We start from the raw sequence: 22,323 nt of genomic DNA, 5'->3' as shown, positions 1-22,323 counted from the left end.
AGAGAGAGAGAGAGAGAAAGAGAGAATCCCAAGCAGGCTCTGTGCTGTCAGTGCACCATCCCAGGGCTGGATCTCATGAACCGTGAGATCATGACCTGAGCCGAAATCAAGAGTCAGATGCTTAACCGACTGAGCCACCCAGGCGCCCCTGTTGTGTTTTGTTGTACTAAAACTCAAGAGTATTTTCTCGTTTGCTTTGTGATTTCCACTTTGACCCACGAGGAGTTTCCAGCATATTTCTTTTTCTGATTTCTTGTGTAATTCTGTTACAGTCAGAGAATATGGTTTGTAGAGATGGAACCATTTTAGGTTTGTTGGGCTTTGTTTTGTGGCCCAGAATATGTTCTTTGTGAATGTCACTTGTTTATTTTTATTAACAGTATGTTATGAAGAGCTAACGTTTTAAATTTTGCCGTGGTGGGGGCAGCCTGGGTGGTTCAGTCAGTTAGGAGTCTCTTGGTTTCGGCTCAGGTCATGATCTCCATGCTGACAGTGGAGCCTGCTTGAGATTGTCTCTTTCTCTCTTCTGCCCCTCCCCCGCGCGCGCGCTCGTGTGTGCATGCGCGCACGTGCACTCTCTCTCTCAAAATAAATACATAAACTTAAGAAATATTTAAAAAGTATTTTCGATGTGGACCAGCAGGAGTTGCTGGCTGTTAGTTGCACTAATGCCCTGCAGAGAGATAATAAGAAACGAAGCGTGGTTAAGACCAGCTGAAGGCCATGTGTAAGAAGTAGCAAGTCTCCTTGGTAGTTTGCAGAGGCCTGTATCTTCCCCAGTGGGAAGACAGGCACAGCTGAGCAATAAACTCAGGATCTGCTAGTTAGGATCCTACAGCTCCGGAGGTGCTGGAATCGTCAGCGACCGTCATATCTGTTCTTGGGAGGGTCCCTGAAACACGAGAATTGGACAGCTGAGAGGATGCTCTTGAGGATTTTGGCTCTGTAGATTCCCCCCAAACCCCTCAGAGCTTGCAGAGATGGCCTGCCATTCTGGAGTCAGAGCTAGCCCTTTTCCCATGAGGTAAAAAACGGAAGTCTTCTCCGACGCAAGGCAACAGGTACCCCTGAGTCCTCAGAGATGTCTCATTTCTTCTCCTGTTTGCCGGACCAATGACTAGGGGTAAATCCCAGCATAACCGAACTCAGGATACAACGGGTCTGATAAAGAAGAAAGGAATTACACATGGAAGGAGCTACAAGAATTGGCTAGCATGTCTTGTAGAAGCCATACGACTCCATGGGATTGGATTTTAAGGTGCTTCTCCAAGGGAGCTGGGATGCAAGCGTGGATTATTGAGAATCGACTCAGGGCATTTCCTTAGGGCACAAGATCGAACACCCTGGCAAGGACCCCTGCGCATGGTACAAATCCACTTAGCGTGTCTCTTGGAAACCTGGAGAAAGATACAGCTCAGGCCGTGGGAAGTGGATCCCAGAGTTTCCCTAGCAGGTGGTAGGGGAAAGGTATAAAAAGGCTTAGGAAAGTGAGCCTACTGTAAGGGATATATTATGGAGGGCCACACAACCCACCAGAGAATTATGTGCCACAGAGGAACCACCATTCACCAAGGTCCTCGGGAATATGCACTAGCACGTTCATTGAGAAGTTAAATGGTGGCCCTCTTCTGCAGGCCAAGAATGATGGCAGAGGACATGGGCACAGAGTTGGCTTGTTAATAGCCATGAGGATGATGGCTAATCAGCTAATAGAGGCTAGAAGCCAGAACAGACACATTCTCCAATAAAGACGTTTTTAAAAAGAGCTATTCGGATGATTCTGAAGTACATCTAGTTTTGGGATCCATAATATCTGGTGGCTAGCCCAGTGGTCCCCCCCCCCTCGTTTGTTTAACCCTTCTCCTAAGCACATGGTTATTTTTCTCCTATAACCGAAGTAACTGTATATTGTAGACATTTAGGGTGAAGGAGATCAAAAAGAAGATAAAAAATTTTGCGGCATCACATATGACACTGACATGAGCATTCTGGTAGCTCCATCTCTGCGGATTTCCATGATTATTTCCTTCAGATAAATTCCTAGAAGCAGAACCTGTGTCCCAGCTGATGTATGCTTTTAAGGTTTTTGGGTCCACGCTGCTAAAGTGCCCCCCAGAAGTTCATCAGATGACTTTCTCAATTTCAGCCTATCATGTTCCCATTCCCCATTCCATCGCCTACACTAGTTTTTAGAATTTTACAAGGTTCTGCCAGTTTAGTAGGTGAAAATCGTCTCTACTGACATCCCTTCGTGACTTGTGAGATTGGACTTCTTCATGTTTTAACTTGTCTCCATGTTTGTTTGCCTTCTGTTTGTTTTTTTTTGAATTCATATAATTATCAACTTGGGGAAAATGTCACTTTTCTTCTCTTTGATTTGGAATAGTGGTTTACATAGTAGGTTCCCCCCGCCCCACCCCCGTTTCATCATTTGACTTCAATTTTCTTCATAGTGTTTTTTCCTCACATAAGGTTTTGTTGGTTTGCTGGCTTTTGTTACATCATGTATGACAACTTTCCTTTTCCTATTAAATTGACATGACTTTTTTTAGTGTTTGTTTATTTGGGGGGGGGGGCAGAGCGAAGGGGAGAGAGAGAATCCCAAGCAGGCTCCGGGCTGTCAGCGCAGAGCCCGATGCAGGGCTCGAACCCACGAACCGTGAGATCATGACCTGAGCCGAAATCAAGAGTTAGATGCTTAACCAACTGAGCCACCCAAGTGCCCCCAAATTGACATGACATTTTAATCATATGTTTATATTTGATATATTCTTCAGTATCTCTCAAGAGTTCCTCCTGCGTTTCATTGAGCTGACTCTGTGGCCGTATTATGCTTTTAGAATTATTTTTAAAACAAGTACACTTTAATTAAAAACACTTCTTAATGTTTTAGTTATTTTTAAGAGAGAGCACAAGTGGGAGCAGGGGAGGGACAGAGAGAGAGGGGGACAGAAGATCTGAAGCAGACTCTGCACCAACAGCATCAAGCCTGATGCGGGGCTTGATCGTAAGAACCGTGAGATCATGACTTGAGCCAAACTCAGATGTTCAAGTGACTGAGCCACCCAGGCGCCCCCTTAATTTTTTCTTTTACACAGTTTCTTGATGGATCACATGTTTATTCTTTCTGATGAGCACAAGAGGAATTTTAAGTGCCAGAGTAAATTCCGCTGTTTTTTAAATTGTGTGCAACGTATAGAGTAATTTAGAAAAAACCCGAATATTCGTATAGCATCAGATCTTCGCATTCAGTAACATGGCATGAGACGTCACTTATTCTGGTGCAGTTTTGTTTCCTTAAATAAGGTTTTGTGATGTTTGGGTGTATTTTAGTATAGAATGATCAAGTTCTTAGGTGTTTTCTTTCTTCCCCCTGCCACCCTCGCCATATGGTTCTCTTCTTCGCTAAAAATTGTGTCTAGTGGTCTTAAGCTAACAGCCACTGCCTTGGCCTGCCAGATAAATATAGCATGCATTTTTGGCCAAAATAGGAAACGGACAGACATATAGGAGAATGTAGGAGGAGGGCAAGCAAACAGTAAGATGAATGGATACCCGAGGAGAGGATGGCTGTGCTTTAGGGCCTTAGAGAGGCTCCTTGATGAAAGTTTGACTCATTGATTCAATAAAGTAGTTTAATTGATTCTTGGGGCTTGGTGTAATAGATTGTTAGCTCCTGTCTCCAGGCAGTGGTTATTATAAGCCTGGCATTTCACTTCGATGATGAGGAAAAACTCCCTTCAGCAACTTGAAAAGCCATTTGGGCTGAGGACAGAGGTGGTACCACTCAGCGTGAAAGTGTTAGAGGAAAGCAATCACGGTTTCCACCAGAGGTAACGTTCTCATTAACGAGCTTGAGATCTTAATGGAATTGTACATCGCATCGCATGTGTTTGAGTGTACGAGTGTGTTTTAAGGATGAAAAGCAAAGCGAACAGATATGAACGCTTTAAAGGTATTCTAGTTATTTAATTTGAAACAGTGATTTTTTTTGTTTCAAAGCAGCTTCTCAAACCAAGAGAATAAAGCCTGTGATACTTTCTCATCCATCCTGGCTCTTAATTACAGGCAGTTGAGCACTTTATTGTGTGCCCCTTTCTTTGAGGGGGTATTGGTGTTGAGAATGCTAATTCTGTCTTCCCAGGGAGGTTGCAAAACCACTGAAAGAATGTACACACACACAGAGAGACAAACTGCATGGCACTACATGGCTGAAGTCCCATAACAACATATAAATGCATTTAGACTAAAAGAGTACCAGTTTTTGACTTCTTCTTCCATTTTCATTTGCTATATCTTAAACACATGTTCAGATTTGCATCTGGCTATTGCATGACGGCCGCATTTTAGGGATGGGAGAGTGAGGACAGAGAAAAGTTGAGGTATTACTGCAACAGTGCAGGGGAGACACAACAGGGGCTGAGATGAGGTAGGCCAGTTAGAGCAGGCATGGGGAAGAGGGGACAGATTCGAGACCTGCTTAGGAAGCCAAATATGTGGGATTTGATTAGTAAGAAGATGAAGTCAGGGGTAATTGCGAGAGTTAATTTGAAGCCAGGAAATTTAGATTTGAATTTTAGTGGCTTCTTAGTTGTGTGATTTGGGCCACTTGGGGATTTGTTTAAATGGTCTTTGGTTTTGTTTCACCATTCCCAAAATTGAGGATACTGATACCTGCTGCGTAAAGTTGTATAGATTAAATTGAATATATAACAATGCTTTGTCACTTCTAAAGCACTACAGAAAATTTAGACATTATTTACTTCATTAAAAATAGTATATCTCGAGGGGGTACTGATAAGATGTTTATAGATCCACGTACAAAAAAGATCAAATAATGACATCTGTATCTTTCTTTCCTTGGTGTAAGAGGGTATCTAAAAGGAGACATCGATGAGGTATCTTCTGCATCATAGAACTTGTTTCCATGTTTGCCAAAAAAGACACTAGGGGGAAAAGAGAAGGAAAAGCTAGAATGTAACCCATTTCTTAAGGCCTAGCTCAAATTGTAGACCCTTAATGTATTTGGTGGTAAAGTCCCATTCTTTCCCTTTGCCTTGTTTTCCCCATCTGTAAACTTAGAGTATGGGCCAAGGTCTGATTTTTACCATCAGGTAGTAACCACCTCTTAACTCCCAACATTCGTATTAGTCCTCTTCAAGAAGAGCTCTTGAAGTAGTTTCAGCACTTGCCAAACTCATGGAAAGGATAACCTTCCAGTTGGAGGAAGTAACTCTCATTTTCCTGCACCTTCATCAGGAAATAATGAATGGTATAATTTTTTCCTTGCCCTTCTTCCCCAAAGGACAATCAGTCTTGTAGATCAGAGGCTGATTTGTGCTAAGTCCACGATTAGATATTGTTATTTTCTTTTTTAAAAAGTATTTATTTATTTATTTATTTTCTTATTTGAGAGAGAGACAGAGATAGGGGCAGAGAGAGAAAATCTGAAGCAGGTTCCACGCCCAGCGTGAGCCCAACACTAGACTAGGTTCAGTCTCACGACTGAGATCGTGGCCTGAGCCGAAATCAAGAGTTGGATGCTTATGCAACTGAGCCACCCAGGTGCCCCAGATACTGTTATTTTTTCCATAGTGTGGCCTCCTTGTTTTCCTCCATAGTAAAAGGTTTTCTCTCTACTCTCCATTGAGTCTTCCTGTTCCTTAAGACCCCCTCAAATATTAGCTTCTCTAAAATACTCCCTCTTCCTCAGGGTTTGCTTTTTTTTGATTGTTGAAGACTATAGTAGTGTATTTAGTGACTAACCCAAACTGATGTTGCTAAGACATGTATTCCTTTTTATTTCACTGAAATCTCTGTTCTTTGTTGTTGTTTGTTTAACGTGTATTCATTTTTGAGAGACAGAGCGTGAGTGGGGGAGGGGCAGAGAGAGCGGGAGACACAGAATCCAAAGCGGGCTGCGGGCTCCGAGCCGTCAGCACAGAGCCCGACGCGGGGCTCGAACTCACGGACCATGAGATCATGACCTGAGCCGAAGTCAGACGCTCAACCGACTGAGCCACCCAGGCGCCCCTGAAATCTCTGTTCTTTAGCTTGTGTTCAGGTAGTGTTCTGACAGAGATGTCCTTGACCTTCAGGAGCTCAGACAAACACACAAATGGCACCTCTCTTCATCACTGCAGATTAGCTCTGCCAGGGCACTCCTTCAACCTTTAGGCTTACACTGAGTCTAGGAACCAGTCCCAGATGAAACCTTCGGGTGTTCTTAGGTCTTTTCTAAGCGTAAATCTTGGCCCTGGACATGGACGTGCCTGTCTAAATTACCACAGATGCACAGCTGCCTTTGAATATCCTAGTTTCAGAGAGAAACTCTCCTCAGGTTTTATTGCCGTGCCTTAGGTGGTCTATTGTATGTTTCACTTATGGCGTTTTGCTCCTAGTTTCTGAGAGTTGCTGGGCCAACCTGAAGTGTTTTTGAGCAAATTCTTGCCACTTTTCTAGCTCGAGTCCAAAGTTAGAACAGAGATGAATTCCTCGTGTTTAGTCTTTCGGGAAGCCCCAAAGAGGTTAGAACAGACATACACAGTAGTTTGGGGGGAAAGTCTGTTCTGTTTCCTCCAGACTCAGGGACCATGGTCCCACATTGGGGTTGCAGGTTGTTAACTGCTTGGCGAGCAAGACCACCAGTAGCACGGAGGGGAGGAGATGGGACAAGGGCAAGTAAAACACCACAAAACTTTCCGATCGTTTGTAAGTTGCCTTTTTCTTGAGTCCGTGTTTGCTCGGTTGCTTTAAACTTTTGACTATTTTCCAGGATTCTGACATAGTTGGTTCTGACAGTTTCTGCTTGGTTTTTAATGCTTCTTCAGGGGCAGGGGTAGATGTAACCCTGGAGCTGCCTACTCCATCATTTTGCTGATGTCATTCATCTATACTATCTTTTATATTTACATAATTACCTTAACTGGTGCACGTGTGTGTGTGTGTGTGTGTGTGTGTGTGTTCTTGAATTATTGTCTCAGCTTACTTACTTTCAGCCTGAAAAACTTACTTTCATATTTCTTGTAAGGCAGGTCTGCTAGCAGCAAATTCTCTCAGTTTTTTTTTTTCATGTGGAATGTCTTTATTTCCTCTTCATTTTTTAAATATAGTTTTGCTGGATATAGGATTCTTGGTTGACAGGTGGTGTTTCTTTTTTGAGCATTTGGAATACATTATCATACTGCTTTCTGGCCTCCAATGTTTCTGATGAGAAGTCAGCTATTTATCTTATTGGGGCTCCCTTCTAACTGATGAGCCATTTTTCTCTTACTGCTTTCAAGATTTCCTCCTTTTCTTTGTCTTTCAGCCCTTTTACGATTGTGTGTATGTTTTGGGGTCTCTGCTTTTATTGTATTTGGAGATCACTGAGATTAACATGTTTCAAGAAATGGGGCACGTTTTGAGCCATTATTTCTTCAAACTTCTTTTTTTTTCTCTTTTCGCTCCTCTGTCACTCCCATGACGCATACGTTGGGGCCCTCAGTGGTATCCCGCATTTCCGTGAGGCTCTCTTCATATTTCTTCTTCTTCTCTCTGTTTTACAGATTGCATAATCCCTATTTTTTTTAACAACATACTTCTTTTTTTAATTTTTTAAATGTTCTTACTTATTTTTGAGAGACAGAGTATGAGTGGGGGAGGGGCAGAGAGAGAGAGAGAGAGAGAGAGAGAGAGGCAGAGAGACAGAATTTGAAGCAGGCTCCAGGCTCTGAGCTGTTACATCTCGTGTTCAGCCCCTCTGGTGAAACTTTCACTTCAGGTACCGTACTTTTCAGCACCAGCATTTTCGTTTGGTGCTCTTTTATATTTCTCCTTCTTTATAGACATTGTGTATGTAACTAGACATTGTCATAACCCCCTTTATTAAGCACGGTTTCCTTTACTTCTTTGGACACACTTTTAATGACTACTTTGAAGTCTTTGTCTGTTACTGTATGACATCTGTTTCATCTCATAGGTTGTTTCCTGTTGTCTGATCTTCCCCTCTTATTTGTGTCAGGCCTTCCTGTTTCCTAAATTATTATGGAAGCTGGACATTTTAGATAATATATTGAAGCAACTGTGGATACTGCCCCCACTTTCCCCTTTGGGCTCGTTGTTTTCTCGTTTATTTGTTTGCTGACTGGCTGAATTACTTCAGTAAAGTCTGTTTGCCTCTGTCATTGCTCCCTAGAAGGTACAGCCTAGCCATGCACATAGTCACCGTGGGATGACAGTGCTTTCAGTAGGGCTCTATTTGACTGTCTCTTTCCCTGACTATGTGCAGATGATGATAAGCTCCATTAACTGCAGGCTCATTACCATATTGCTTTAATTTTTAAAATTAAAAAAAGCGACCCCACTCTACTTCTTTACACAACACAGTAAAATCTTGGTTCGCAAGCATACTTTGCTCCGGACACATGCGTGTAATCCAAAGCACTTGTGTATCAAGGCGAATTTCCAGGACCATTGTCTCAGTTGTGATCACGTGACGTTCGGCATCTCGTACTACTCGTATTCCAAGACACCGCCCGTGTATCAAGTTAAAATGTATTAGAAATGTGTGCTTGTCTTGCAGAACACTCGCAGAACAAGTTACTTGCAATCCAAGGTTTTATTGTACTCTTAAGTCCTGGGGAAAGAAGGTAGAAAGAGGTTGCTGAAACCATAGTGGCATTGGCTCTCAGAGGAGTCAAGACACAAGACTTAAAACCTTGGGGGTTATTAGCAGGTGTGGCTTTAGCAGAGTGACAGTTGAGTGGTGGTAAGAGTCGTGGTGATGCTGGTGGTAAGGAATGGATGGTGAGGTTAGAATTGTAGAAAATATGAATGTAAAGGGATAAAAATGGTTAATAAACCAAGTCCTCTAGTGTTTCCCTCCTCCCACTTGCTAACGAGAATTCTAGCTTGACATGTGTCAGTCTCTTCTTTTCCTGCACCCCGGAAAGACGGCTCTGCCTTACCAGATCCACTCTTGGAGTCTTGTGACATAGAATAAATAAAGAGCAATGGGAGAGAGGGGTGCCTGGCTGGTCAATCGGTAGAGCATGCGACTCTTGATCTTGGGGCCATGAGTTCAAGCCCCATGTTGGTTGTAGAGCTTACTTTTAAAACAAAGTAAAAGGGGAGAGCAGGAGACATTGATAAGAGGTATCTAGAGTAGAGAACTGGAGGAGTCCTTCAGGGATTATGAAGAGAACAGCTATGGCTTATGAAGGAAGTGGATGAAAGAGAAATGAGACATATTGAGGAAGTGTTGATCTGGCTTATGAATCCCTATTCATAGGTATGCTGGTTATTCTCCACTTGTCCCTGTGGAGTCATTCCCTACCCTTCTCTGCTCTACTTTGTACCCCGAGAGGCCCTAGGTACTGCACCTCCTGGGTCTCTAGCTGGGGCTAAGGTCAGATTCAGTCAGTGGGAGGCACTGGCATGAGATCAGCAGATGGAAAAAGAGAGCAGTGGGGTAGGGTTTTCATTCCCCATTCTTTCATGGCTATGGCTCTCGCTGAGTTCTAGTAACACCACTTCCCTCCCCTGGTTCCTTCAGTCCTAAGCATGGTAGCAGCTTCCCTCTGTCCTTAAGTCCCCCAGGCACTTTATCATCTTTGTTGGTTTCTCATAACCTGCCCACCCCTTTGTAAAAATGACCCCTATATCAAACCTTCCTCACTTATACCCTTTGAGTGTGCCATTTATGTCCTGCTGGAACTCCGAGTGATACAGCAGTGTTTAAGAAATCCAAGTAAAAACTCGGCTCATTTTGAAATTGCTCTTGATTGTGTAGGCTGTTTTTGTCTGGGATCCAATTCCAGGAATAAACACAGGATAACAACATTGTACGTGTCTTACAATATAGGATAATTGTAGTCTCTTATGTAAAGTTCTAGAATTCTAACGAGGAAGGGGGCATGAGAAAATGAATTATGTTTCTGGCAGGGTTTTGAGGTAATACTGGATAAATTTAGAAGGGAAATAGATTCCATACTTACTGCTCTATCTGTGGGCTTCATGATTTTAGACATGTAATTTGATTTCCTAATGGCTCTGACTCGCCTTAATGAAGTCAGCTAATGCTTTCCTTTAATTTTAATGGAAACTAATTTTATTTCCTTCTTGCCTTTCTAAATTCTAATTTCTCCTCTATCACCAAAAGAGCTGTAGCTGACACATGGAGACTTCCCGGGCCCCTAGAATCAGTATTTAATAGGCTTAACAATAGTATGTAGCTACAGAATGCAATACTTACTACAAGGGATGCTGGTATACATAAAAACTTTGTGGAAATGTTTCATTCCAGCCAATTCAGGAACCACACTCAAAGTTTCAGCTCATTGGGTAACTTATTCAGCTGTTCTTAGCTATTGGTGATGAACACAGGTTGACCAATGAGACGGCAGTTGAACTAATCAGAAGAGTCGTGTCCAGTTCATGCTTGCTTTCCTTGGCTCTTCATAAATCATCACTTCTTTCCATTTTTGTACAGGCCTTTCTGCCTGTGCTCAATAGGTACCTTCACGAGGAGTTGCATATGGAGAAGAGCCATTCTAAAATGCACTATTGAAAAAAATCTTGGTGTGAATCTTTTTGTAAAGGAATGGGTTCTAATTTATCTTCACGTGACTTCAACGTAGGAACTTCCAATTTGACATGGAAACTCTGCCACATTTGTAACACGTTTGCTCTTCCCCAGAATTTCTTAAAGCAGAGCCTTTTTAGGGGAATGACTTGACTCTAACAAGCATTTGTAACTTTCAGTTATTTTCTGAACTAAATCCTGTGTAATGTCTGGGCTTTGGGCCACTGATCCATTAGGCTCGTCTGAGAGCAAACTTTGTGGCTGATTCTAGACAAGGTAAGTGGGGCGGCCTGCTTGGTAACACCACTGCCTGCATCCTTCCTTCTCGGTCTTCCTCTTCCCCATTCTCAAAAAGGGCTACCCAGAAAGATTTTTTAGCTCCTCTCTCCAATTCCTCGATTTCTCTGATCAGTCAGTATGAGTTCTTCATGAGTGGGGGTCTTTATCAAGCATTTGGGGCAAAGCTGAAGGGCTCCTGAGTCTCCCACGGTGTACCCTACCCTGACAAGCCCATACCCTACCAAGCCCACCTGGCTGATGTCTTCAGAGTGAAGATGTGCAGAACAGACTAAGGAGCCTTGAGAAGTCATTAAATTTTCCCTCCTGCCTCTTGTAATAGCATTTTAAATGTTCCGGTTTAAGGAACTGTTCATTTTAACTTCCCTTCTAGATGCTCCAGGTGGTTAAAGGAGAGCCTTTCAGAGCCACAAGGCAGCAATGGTTTACCTTTAGCTATGGTTTGGAGAAAAGAAGTGTTATGATTAGTCGCCCTTCACTTTTTTGGCCTTCCTAGGCCCATGTTTGTGTCTCAAGGCCGACTTAAGACCTTGTACTCCAGGAAGCCAAGAAAAAAGGAGGGCAAAGTGTAGAGGAGGTGAATAACCATTTATTGAGCACCCATTAAGTGCCAGACCTTTGTGCTAGGGGCTTTGTAGACAGCATTTTAGTTAATCCTAATTAAACCTTCATAAATGGGTGCTAGTGTCAGTCCCATTTAACAAATGAGAGAACTGAGACCATGTTGACTGAAGTCACAGCATACACATTCAGTGGCAGATCTGGGATCTGAACCCTGGCTTCGTTGGCTCCAAAATCTGGGCACCATCCACCATACCACGGATACTGCCCACTTGGTAAGACCCCTACCTCTCTGAGTTTCCTGTACATTTTCAGCCAGGTCTTTATGGCTGGACAACGTCTGACAGAACTGTATGAAACGAAAAAAGATATTTGGTGGTCACAACCCATCTCTCTGCCTGTTGGTAAGACTGCACCTGCGCTATGAGATGACACGCAGGGATCGTGAACTTCCAAGATCCTCCCATACTTGCTTAGAGGAATGAACTTGACCTTCTATTTTAGAATCAGAATCTTCACATTTACCGCTACTTTTCCCCCACTTGCAGCCACTCTCACCCCCAGCCCTCAGATTGAACGGGTGGGTGACTTGATGTGGGCACTGTTCGTTGTGCTTCTCTTCCTTGTCCAATAACCACGAGCTGGACTGGGAAGGTGGCAGGAAACGAGCTACGGCCGTGTGACCAGAGACACTAGATGCTTCCACATCTCAAGGAGCCGTGTAGGACGAGGGTCTTACCCTGCTAACTATCTTGTACTGCTCTTGCTCCAGCTGACCCACCTGCTTACCCAGGGGAACCCACCCAGCATGCCCTGCTGTGATTTGAAGTTTTCTAGACTTTTATCTGTTTGGCTTTCGAAGTAGCTAGAACTTCTGGGGTCTCCAGGCTTTGGTGGAGATGAGCAGCCGTGAGAGAAACCCTTCAACCGGCACTAGAGGAAGACGGAGGTGATGAGGAGAGGCTTAATGGGCTCTTGCTGGGACTCCTAAACCATCTGCTATTCATCAGTTCTTTTAGCTTGTATGTACTCCTTCCTCAAGTCTTCCCTGGCTTATTAGCTGTGCCAGCTCTTAAATAGCTGGCAGCATTGGGCTGTCAAAGGTAAATAAACTAGGGAAGCTTTGCTTCACGGGAACACCCCCGACCTCTCTCCGGTGACGCTCTGGAAGAGGGCCTCCTTTGCATGAGCAGTGTATCTCAGGCAAAACCATAGGGGAAACTCTATCTTTCAAAAACCACCTTAAAACGTACTCTAGCCTAGGGGCGCCTGGGTGGCTCAGCCTGTTAAGCATCCGGCCTGGACCTCGGCTCAGGTCATGGTCTTACAGTTCGTGGGCTCTGTACTGGCAGCTCGGATCCTGGACCCTGTTTCAGATTCTGTCTCTCTCTCTCTCTCTCTCTCTCTGCCCCTCCCCCACTCATGCGCACGCGCACTCTCTCTCTCTCTCTCTCTCAAAAGTAGATAAGCATTAAAAAACTACCCCAAACATCTGGGTGACTAGAGCAGATACCAACAATAGATCGGGCTGTGTAGGAATGTCCTTAGCTGAACGTTAGCCCCGTCAGGGGTGATTATTTTACTGCTGGGGCTGTAAGACCAAGAGAAGACTGAAGACATATTTTAGGAGGTATCTGGTTAACCCTTTGCTTTCCAGTAGCAGGCAAACACTTGAATTTTCATTGGTCTCAAGGCTTCCGTGGGTGTGAACAGACACTTAACAAAACGCAGAGCTCTTGGCATCCCGTCTGAATGCCCTTCTCCCTTGTCACTCCCTTAGCCCCTTGAGGTGCTGTAAACTGGCCGCTGATCCCATGCAATATCCTCGGTCCCCTGGTTGGTTGGTTGCTTGCTTGCTTTTCTATAAAGTCCTCAGCTGGTGTTTACGGCTGTGCTGCTGGGGACTGGTATGTTTATCCAAGTGTCACCGGGAAAGGTTTACGTGTCGTTCAGTCTGTTCTCCTGCCACCATCCTTCAAATTCCATGTGACAGTGCTTTGTCACTTCCCCTCAGAGTTCCCCGTAGCATTCAGAGAGCGCCCCCCCCCCCCAGATCCCCGAGAAGAAAAAAAAAAAAGAGATACTTGACGTTTCCTGTCCTTCGCCCCTTGGTTCATCTGACACGCAATCCCTTTTTTCCTGGCTTCCCGCGGCTAATAACAGGGAATTGCCGGGCCGTGGACGTCACCGGGCAAGTCTCTGATTCCGCCAGAAGTTTCTTGCCTTTCTCCACCCCTCAGAGACTGCTCCCTGACTTTGCACTCTAATTGGTCAAAGCAAACCAAGATGCAATTTGAATGAAGGGAAGAGAAACCAGGTCGAAGGAAGGGAAACACAGGAGCAGTGTCGGGGGTGGGAAACGGGCAGGTGGCTAGGAAAGTGGGGCTTCTCTCTTATTCTGGAAGTCCGGCTGTGATTAGTGTTGAAAACGTAGAGATCTCTGCGACAGGGATTTGTGATGCTTAGGTTTTTGCCTGTGTCTGGCCCCAGTGCTTTATCACCGTGAGAGGTTGTCAGAGCTCTGCTCCTTGGTATCATTCATAATACACTCTGTCAGCTGTGAGGTCTTGAAGAGCCACATAACATCATTCTCTAACCTTGAGTCACCGATATTGAGCCCCCCCAGAAACAAAAACAGGATGCCTCATTAATAAACCTTATTCATACGGATAGTTGTTTTCCTAGTCCGTTTTAAAAGGCATTAACAAAAAAAAATAATAAAAAAAAATAAAAGGCATTAACAGCAGATGTAGTTCAGGAAACATTAACCATCACCACTTTAATGATAACACGAATAGGGGACACCTGGGTGGCTCAGTTGGTTAAACGTCTGACTCTTGATTTCAGCTCAGGTCATGATCTCATGAGCCCACGTTGGGCTCTGCACTGGGCCAGGAGCCTGCTTAAGATTCTCTGTCGTGCGCACACACACTCTCTCTCTCTCTCTCTCTCTCTCTCTCTCTCTCAAAAATAAAGATAAAGAATATGAGTAGGACACAAGATATTATAATTCAAAACCTTAATATAAGGAACTACCTAGCTTGAGACTTCTCTTGGTGTTTACCATGGGCCTATATTGATCCATTGCTGGGGGATTAAAGTAAACAAAATAGGCAAAAAAAGGAATGTTATAGGAAGAGGCCAATAGGGAGTCAAGACTCCAATCTCAGCAGATCCATGACCTAGCATTATCTAGTAATGATTAACAAACATCTGTAGTCGGAAAGGAGACCTTTATTTGTATTTTTCATTGAAAAGCATTGTTAGAAGGGCTGACAATTTTGTCCCTCGCTCCTTTCCCACATCCCCAGATAATTTAATGCTGTAGCTGTAACTGCTTCGCATCATCCCCTTTTTGAACTAGATACGCTGCTCAATCGTTCAACAGTCAATATGTCATGCATTGGTCACCTGTACCTTCTGTCCAGATCGGAATAGGTTTTGTGACGAGCTTTCCAGTCATTTCAAATACTCTCTCTCTTCTAACACTCTCCTAGTTCCATATCTAGGTAAGAAAATGAACTTGGTGGTGATTTAGTGGCAGGGTCAAAATCGGAGCTCGGATCTCCTGATTCCCAGACAAGCAGTCTTCCCAGTGTCCAATGCTCCTCACCACAGGGGCTCCAAGAAGGAAGACAAGGCACTCTGTCTTCCCTGCGAGGGGCCTACTTGCCACTGGCTGACAGCTACCGGAGTGAGGTCTCTTAAAAGCGAGCTTCACGATAGCTGGCAAAATGGCGAAACAAACATCACACAGTTGTCTTGATGATGCCTGTGCTCTTGACTTCACCTGTTAGAGCACTAATGAAAATCACCAAAAAGATTAAAATTGATAAGAACAGACGTACGGGCATTAATTAGGCAGCGTGGATGACATAAGACAATGAAGAACCATTTTTTTATTGTAGAAAATATCTCTTGTGACCGTATGCACAATAAGTTCCCCATTTATCAAAAAATATATTAAAACGACATCATTTTACCAGACGGTAATAGGAATAATATCGGAGTAGTAGGATTCTAGCAGGAAAATTTCATTTTCTTTTGTACTTGTGTGTTTTCCAGGTTCTTTACAATGGCGATGAATCATTCCAGCACCTAGATAAACATTTGTAATTGCTTTGAGATGAGATAAACATATATCATATACAGGATTGGGAACCACTGAGCTATGTGCCTCATAGAGTGGTTCTTCCACAGAGTGACGATTCTCATTTTTTATGTCGTACAGATGAGGCATATTTATGTACGAATACTTCAACTCTGGAGCTATATAGTTTATGTTTACTATTCCAGCACATACATTGTGTGGCATCCGGCCAGCTGTCCTGTTACTTGTGTCTAGGTCATGTGGTTCAAAGAAGTTAGGTCAACTGCATTGGCCTAATATATGTGTACACATATTGACCGTTTTTAGGAACTGCCTCGTCAGATAAATGTCCTTACAAGAAACTACTTAATCATTTTATTTTTCATGTATCTATTAAGCTGGCACCGTGGTCCAAATGGAAACCATTTTGCCATGCTTCAGCGTTATCTGGTTTTAATGAGTCTCTGGAGGTCTCTGGATGGATTTTGCTGCCAAATATGATTCAGCCTAACACTACAAGTGAAGCGTTGGACCCAGGGTGTTTTGTCTGCCGATAGATTTCTGCTTGGAGTAGCATCCTATACATTTGGAAGAGTTTCAATTGACAAATTCCTAATACTTTACTACAAGACCACTCAGATGAATGCAGTGTGGTTCTGAAAAGTTGCATATGCTAATCTTCACAGAACTACAAAAATATTTGGCACTACAAAAATATCTTATATCTACCTTTAATAAGTGAATTGATTCACTACGTATTTGATCTCTGCGTAACTGTATTTGTGTACCGTATCGCTATTAAACAGATTTTGTGTGATCGGTGATGGGGGTTGATACTATATAATCTCTGCCTTCAGTTTGCTTACAAAGAGATTGTAGGAGACAAGAAACAGCCCGTCCCCCCAAATGTCTGATAAATGTGTACAGAGGAAATGGACGAGTGCATTTTAGATGGGATTGACAAGAGTAAAAGGGAGCCATTTTTGCACTGTCACCACATAAAAGAACGAAGGAAATCAGTTCAGCTTTTGCAGTGGCCCATGTCGGAAGTGATAAGGGCCCAATCCAGGGTGGTGGATGTGGAAAACGGAGACCTGAGTTCCAGGGCATTATAATGAAAAACCAACAACTGGCTTAGTGATTAGTTAATAATGGGGAGAAAGCGTGAAAAGTATCAGAGATGGCTTCACTTTCAATCCTGGGTGGCCTGAAGGAGAAAGGGCCTCTCTGGCGGGAATAGGAAAATTAAGAGGCAGATCCTTATGGAGGTGAGGTGATGAGAGGAACTATGTTGAATTTTGTCAGACTGACAGAGAAAGGGCATTCTGTGAGAATAGCGTAACCGGATCTCCATGTGGCATCTTACAAAGCCTTTCCCGGTATCCGATGGCATCAGATGGATGAATTGGGACCAGATGATTGTGTTGATACGTATTGGGTTAAATTATCTTTGTCCTAATTCATAGATCAATATTAACCCATCTGTAATGAGTGTCTATCTTATTCATTTATATTCATGAATTGAGTGAGAATATACTTGACCTGCTTATTCTACCATTAGTAGATACAAAGCCAGAAGGGATAATGCCTTACATTGGAAAATAGATTTTCCTCATCTCGTGAGCCTGGTGATATCAGGTTTTGGATTCTGATTTTTAACAAGATGAAATTTGGTAGTGACACATTTTGATGTTTACTTTTGCGTATAAACCAGATGTTGCCAATACAGTCCTACAGTTTTGGGGTGACCCGCCTTATAAAAGCAGGAGACATGTGAAAAAGACTTCCTGTCTTACTCAGAGGGTTCTGTGAGTCAACAGTGTTACGTAGCTATATTAATAGATGTTCAGTTTCTAGAATAGGTGATAGGCCTGCTCCATTTTGCACAGGTTGAAAGCTAATTGAAAAATGGACCCGATTCTCGGTTTGACGTTTTGACGGGTTTATACTGGGATGTGCTCAGAGAAGAAGTACCAGGATGGCGAACAGACCCAAAACCTCAATATCCTCCAATATTTATTTTTTTTTTAATTTTTATTTTCAACGTTTATTTATTTTTGGGACAGAGAGAGACAGACCATGAACGGGGGAGGGGCAGAGAGAGAGGGAGACACAGAATCGGAAACAGGCTCCAGGCTCTGAGCCATCAGACGCGGGGCTCTGAGCCATCGACGCGGGGCTCGAACTCGCGGACCGCAAGATCGTGACCTGGCTGAAGTCGGACGCTTAACCAACTGCGCCACCCAGGCGCCCCTATCCTCCAATATTTAAAGGAACTAGAGATGCTTAATCTCAACAAAGCTCAGAGAGGAAATAGGAAAAATACTGCAGTGGCGTCAGTGGAATTTCTGCTAGTGTCCCCATGGCGTGGTCAGGCCTTCTACTTGGCTGTGTTGCTGTGCAGGATCCAGGGTTAGGCCCCGCCCACTCCCAGACATTCTGGAAGTTGTCCGGCAACCTGTAAAGATTCCCTTTTGGCTCAAGTTAGCTAGAATGGATTTTGTTGTAACTAAAAACTCGAACTGATACAGGTATAGGTCTCAGACCAATGGCTGTTACAAGGGTCGCGATTTCATGAAAGCTGACCAATGATGCAATGGGATGTCTCAGGAAGATCATTAGTTATGCTCAGTTATAAGATGGACGATCACTTGGTGGAGGCAAAAGCATCAGGGGGGGCTTAGAGGAGACAACTTGTTTTTTTTTTTTTTTAATTTTTTTTTTCAACGTTTATTTATTTTTGGGACAGAGTGAGACAGAGCATGAACGGGGGAGGGGCAGAGAGAGAGGGAGACACAGAATCGGAAACAGGCTCCAGGCTCTGAGCCATCAGCCCAGAGCCCGACGCAGGGCTCGAACTCGTGGATCGCGAGATCGTGACCTGGCTGAAGTCAGACGCTTAACCGACTGCGCCACCCAGGCGCCCCGAGACAACTTGTAAGTCTCCTGATGACCTGAGATTGCACTGGCATGCGTAGGAAGTATCCGGTTACCTGATCAAAATCATTCTCACTTTGATGTGAATGCCAGATAGACTCAACCTTCTACTGAGGCTATTTACTTCATATTAACCCCTTTGTGAAATTACAGAGCAAAGGTCTTTGAGGAAAGAGGACTTTCCAGTACTTTCTGTGTACTCTGGGGAGTCCCCCTGACCGCCTCACCCCTCTTCTTCATGGTTTCAGGCAGAGAAGGCTAACACTCGGATATTTCATAATGTATTTCATTGCTCATTACTTGTGTAAAAATGGAAAGGAAATAGGAGACTTAAGACATGAAATATTACAATATATTCGAACTCCTCTGACTCGATGTTATAAAGCCATGGTAATACAGAACCAACACTCTCCTCGAAAGTTTTGTGTTTCTAAACCAGCACGCACTTCTCTTTCCCTAATCTGGTAAAAATCTCACCTCTTCTTTGAGTTCCATCCCAAATGCTACCTCTCTAAAGGCTTCCCCGAACACCCCAAACTCATCACTTCTTCAGAGGCTTTACATTTGCTATTCCTTCTGACTGCAATGCTCTTCCCTTAGACACGGGCAGAGATCACTCCTTCCCTTCATTCAGGTGTCAGTTCAAATGCCACCGTGTAGAAAGAAAGGCCCGACTACCCTAACTTAAATAGCAATACTAGTCCTCTTCTCTCTCGTTACTCCATTTTATTGTTTTTATTTAACTTCCCACTCTCTGGAAGACTATTGGGCCCTGAAACCACCCTACTTACTTGTTTTCTTATTTAGTGTGAAACTAAATTCCATGAGGGCAGGGGGTTTCTCTTTCTTTTTTTAATTACTGTATTTACAAAACCTAAAATAGTAATTGACCTATAGGAGAACTTAATAAGTTTTTTATATTAAAAACTTGGGTTTTTAAATATATTTAAATATTTGTATATTTAAAAGTTGGGCTTTTTATATTAAAAAACATTTTTTAACGTTTATTTATTATTGAGAGACAGAGAGACACAGAGCATGAGCAGGGGAGGGGCCGAGAGAGAGAGAGAGAGAGAGAGAGAGAGACACAGAATCCGAAGCAGGCTCCAGGCTCTGAGCTGTCAGCACAGAGCCCGACACGGGGCTTGAACTCACAAACCACGGGATCATGACCCGAGCCGAAGTCAGATGCTTAACCGACTGAGCCACCCGGGCGTCCCTTAATAAGTATTTGTTGAAGGAAGGAAGGAAGGAAGGAAGGAAGGAAAGAAGGAAGGAAGGAGGGAAGGAATGGACATTTTCTCTCAATGGGATGTGATGTCTCCCTTCTCTGAGTCTCCCTTCATTGTGCTTATACGTTTATAGACGTATTAACAATCTTCCTGTCATGTGACAATAAAGACGATGTCCCACTCATTTTTTTATTTCTTCTGCAACCCCTAGCATATAATACGGGCTCAATATACACATTGTCAAATTGGATATGATCAATAATTCCCTCTAAGCTCTTTATCATATCCTATACATATAGAAGATAAAAAAATTTTCAAGCATGAGGATATATATGTAACTATCTTTAGCTTGACCAGAACTGAAGACAAGGGGATCACATATAATGAGGGAGGGGCACCTGGGTGGCTCGGTCGGTTGGGCTTCTGACTCTTGGTGGCTGATCGGGTCGTGGTCCCACGGTTCATGGGATTGGGTCCCACGTCAGGCTCTTCACTGGCAGCGTGGAGCCTGCTTGGGATACTCTCTGTCTTCCTTCTGCCCCTCCCCCATGCACCCTCTCTCTCAAAATAAATAAATAAAACATTAAAATATATATAATGAGGGACACAAACTATGTAACAAGTAAACAAATAGAACCATATTTTTTTTTGACAGTTCTTATCAAAAGCCAGTGTGATGGTTAATTTTATGTGGCAAGTGGGAGGATATTTCTGGACGAGATTAACATTTAATTAAATCCACGAACTTTGGGTAAAGCAGATTGCCCTCCGTAATGTAGGTGGGCATCATCCAGTCGTTTGATGGTCTGAGTACTACAAAAAGACCGGCCTGCCTGAGCAAGAGGGAATTCTCCAGCAGACTGCCACTGAACCGGAACTGCGCCATTGGCTTTCCTGGGTCTCCAGACTGCTGGCCCACACGGCAGATTTAGACTTGCCAGCTTCCATAATCTTGCCGGCCAATTCTTGAAAATAAATCCGCACGTGCAAACATGTGCATACACAGCAACACCTTATTGGTTCTGTGCCTATTGGTTCTGTTTCTCTGGAGAATCCTGACCAATACAGTGGGCGTTGGATTTATTTGCTCTGCCCATTTTCTTGATGGGCAAACTCTGTAACTGACATTCCAGTTTTTGGTCTCAGAATTTCTCGTTTTCCTGTTAAAACGAGACTGTTGCTGGAGGAGGAAACATCTGCAGCCTTATTAGCCATTCATACTTTTGCAAATGACTTTCAAATCTTCTTTTCCTTAGAACAGGGTTTGACAAGAGAGAGGAGCGAGGGGGAAACGAGGTTGAGAGAGAGTGATTCTCCAAGTCTTGGCAAGCTTCGTTAAATGGACTTTGATGAAATATGGGCTATAACTTGATGTAATCTACAAAAGAGGTTTTAGATATATTGTGCCTTACATCCAAAATGCTTAAAACTACGATTTCATCATTGGGACCTAGTCACAGCTAATACTCACACTAATTGACCAAACCATTACTGCTACCGCTTCCCAGAATAATGTAGTCTTTGCACCCCAGAGAAAAGCCTAAGGACATCCGGGAAGAAGTCTTAGGTCATTAGAGTGATTGAACATTTATCAGGCTTTCACAGCGTACCCGACTGGCTAGGATGTGCAGGAGACGTATGCTTTGCTGGTACACAGCCCTGTTTGAAAGAAGAAGGGCAGCGCTCTGCTAAATCACTCTCTGTTACAGAAGCAAAAGAAAAATTAAGTTCATTTCACTGAATTCTATAACGCTTGTCATTTTGAGGCGGGAATGTCGATTGGGAGGATCAAAGGGAATGCCACGTTTCTGGGCGTCAACACTAATAACATCTCACAGTCTAGAAGCCACAATTAAAATATTCACTTCCTCACTGCTAGAATTAAAACTAGCCTTTCAAGGGTAGGTAGACAATAATCGCCTAAACGTGTTCGGAGTCACCTGAATTTTCATCCACGTTCTCTCCTTACTGGCTGTGAGTACAGAACATGTCCCACAGCCATTTACTTTTCATTATCTGTCCTGCCCCCAGTCTAGACGATGCCTTCATCAATTCTCATGTGAGCCACTGCCGTCTTCTCCCAACTGGTCTTTCGGCTTCCGCCTTCAACCCTTTAAAGGTCTTCTCCACAAAGCAGCCAGAAATAGCCACTTTAAATTTCAAACCCGATCATGACACTCCTCTGCTAAAAGCCTTCCGTGACTTCCCATTTCACTCGGAGCAAAATCCCAAATGCCCAGATCCTTCTAGCAATCAAGTCCCTTTGACATCTCCCCTCTCCTGTTCTGATGTGCCCCGTTCTCTACATTCTAGCCACGCTCATTTTTTTCTTTCTTTTCAAAGTCATTACCACCTTACAGTTATCGCTTTTCTGATTTCCTGATGAACCCTGTTCTGAAGTCGTATACATGGCTGCTTCTTCCCTCTTAGTCATATCTCAGCTCCAATGTCTTCTGCTCAGAATGGACTTCCTAGATCCCAATCCCAAGCAGCTTCCCCCCATCACTGTCTGTCGCAGAAGCTTTTCCACTGTTTTCATATAATGTATTACTAAGCGCAACTTCTCTTTCTCTTCACTGCTAGGATAAAAGCTCCTTGTGAGGAGCGAGACCAAATCCGTTTGTTTGTTGCTCCACCTCCAA

This window comes from Prionailurus viverrinus, chromosome X, assembly GCF_022837055.1.
Source record: "Prionailurus viverrinus isolate Anna chromosome X, UM_Priviv_1.0, whole genome shotgun sequence".
Classification (NCBI taxonomy): domain Eukaryota; kingdom Metazoa; phylum Chordata; class Mammalia; order Carnivora; family Felidae; genus Prionailurus; species Prionailurus viverrinus.
This window is presented reverse-complemented; position numbering follows the sequence as displayed.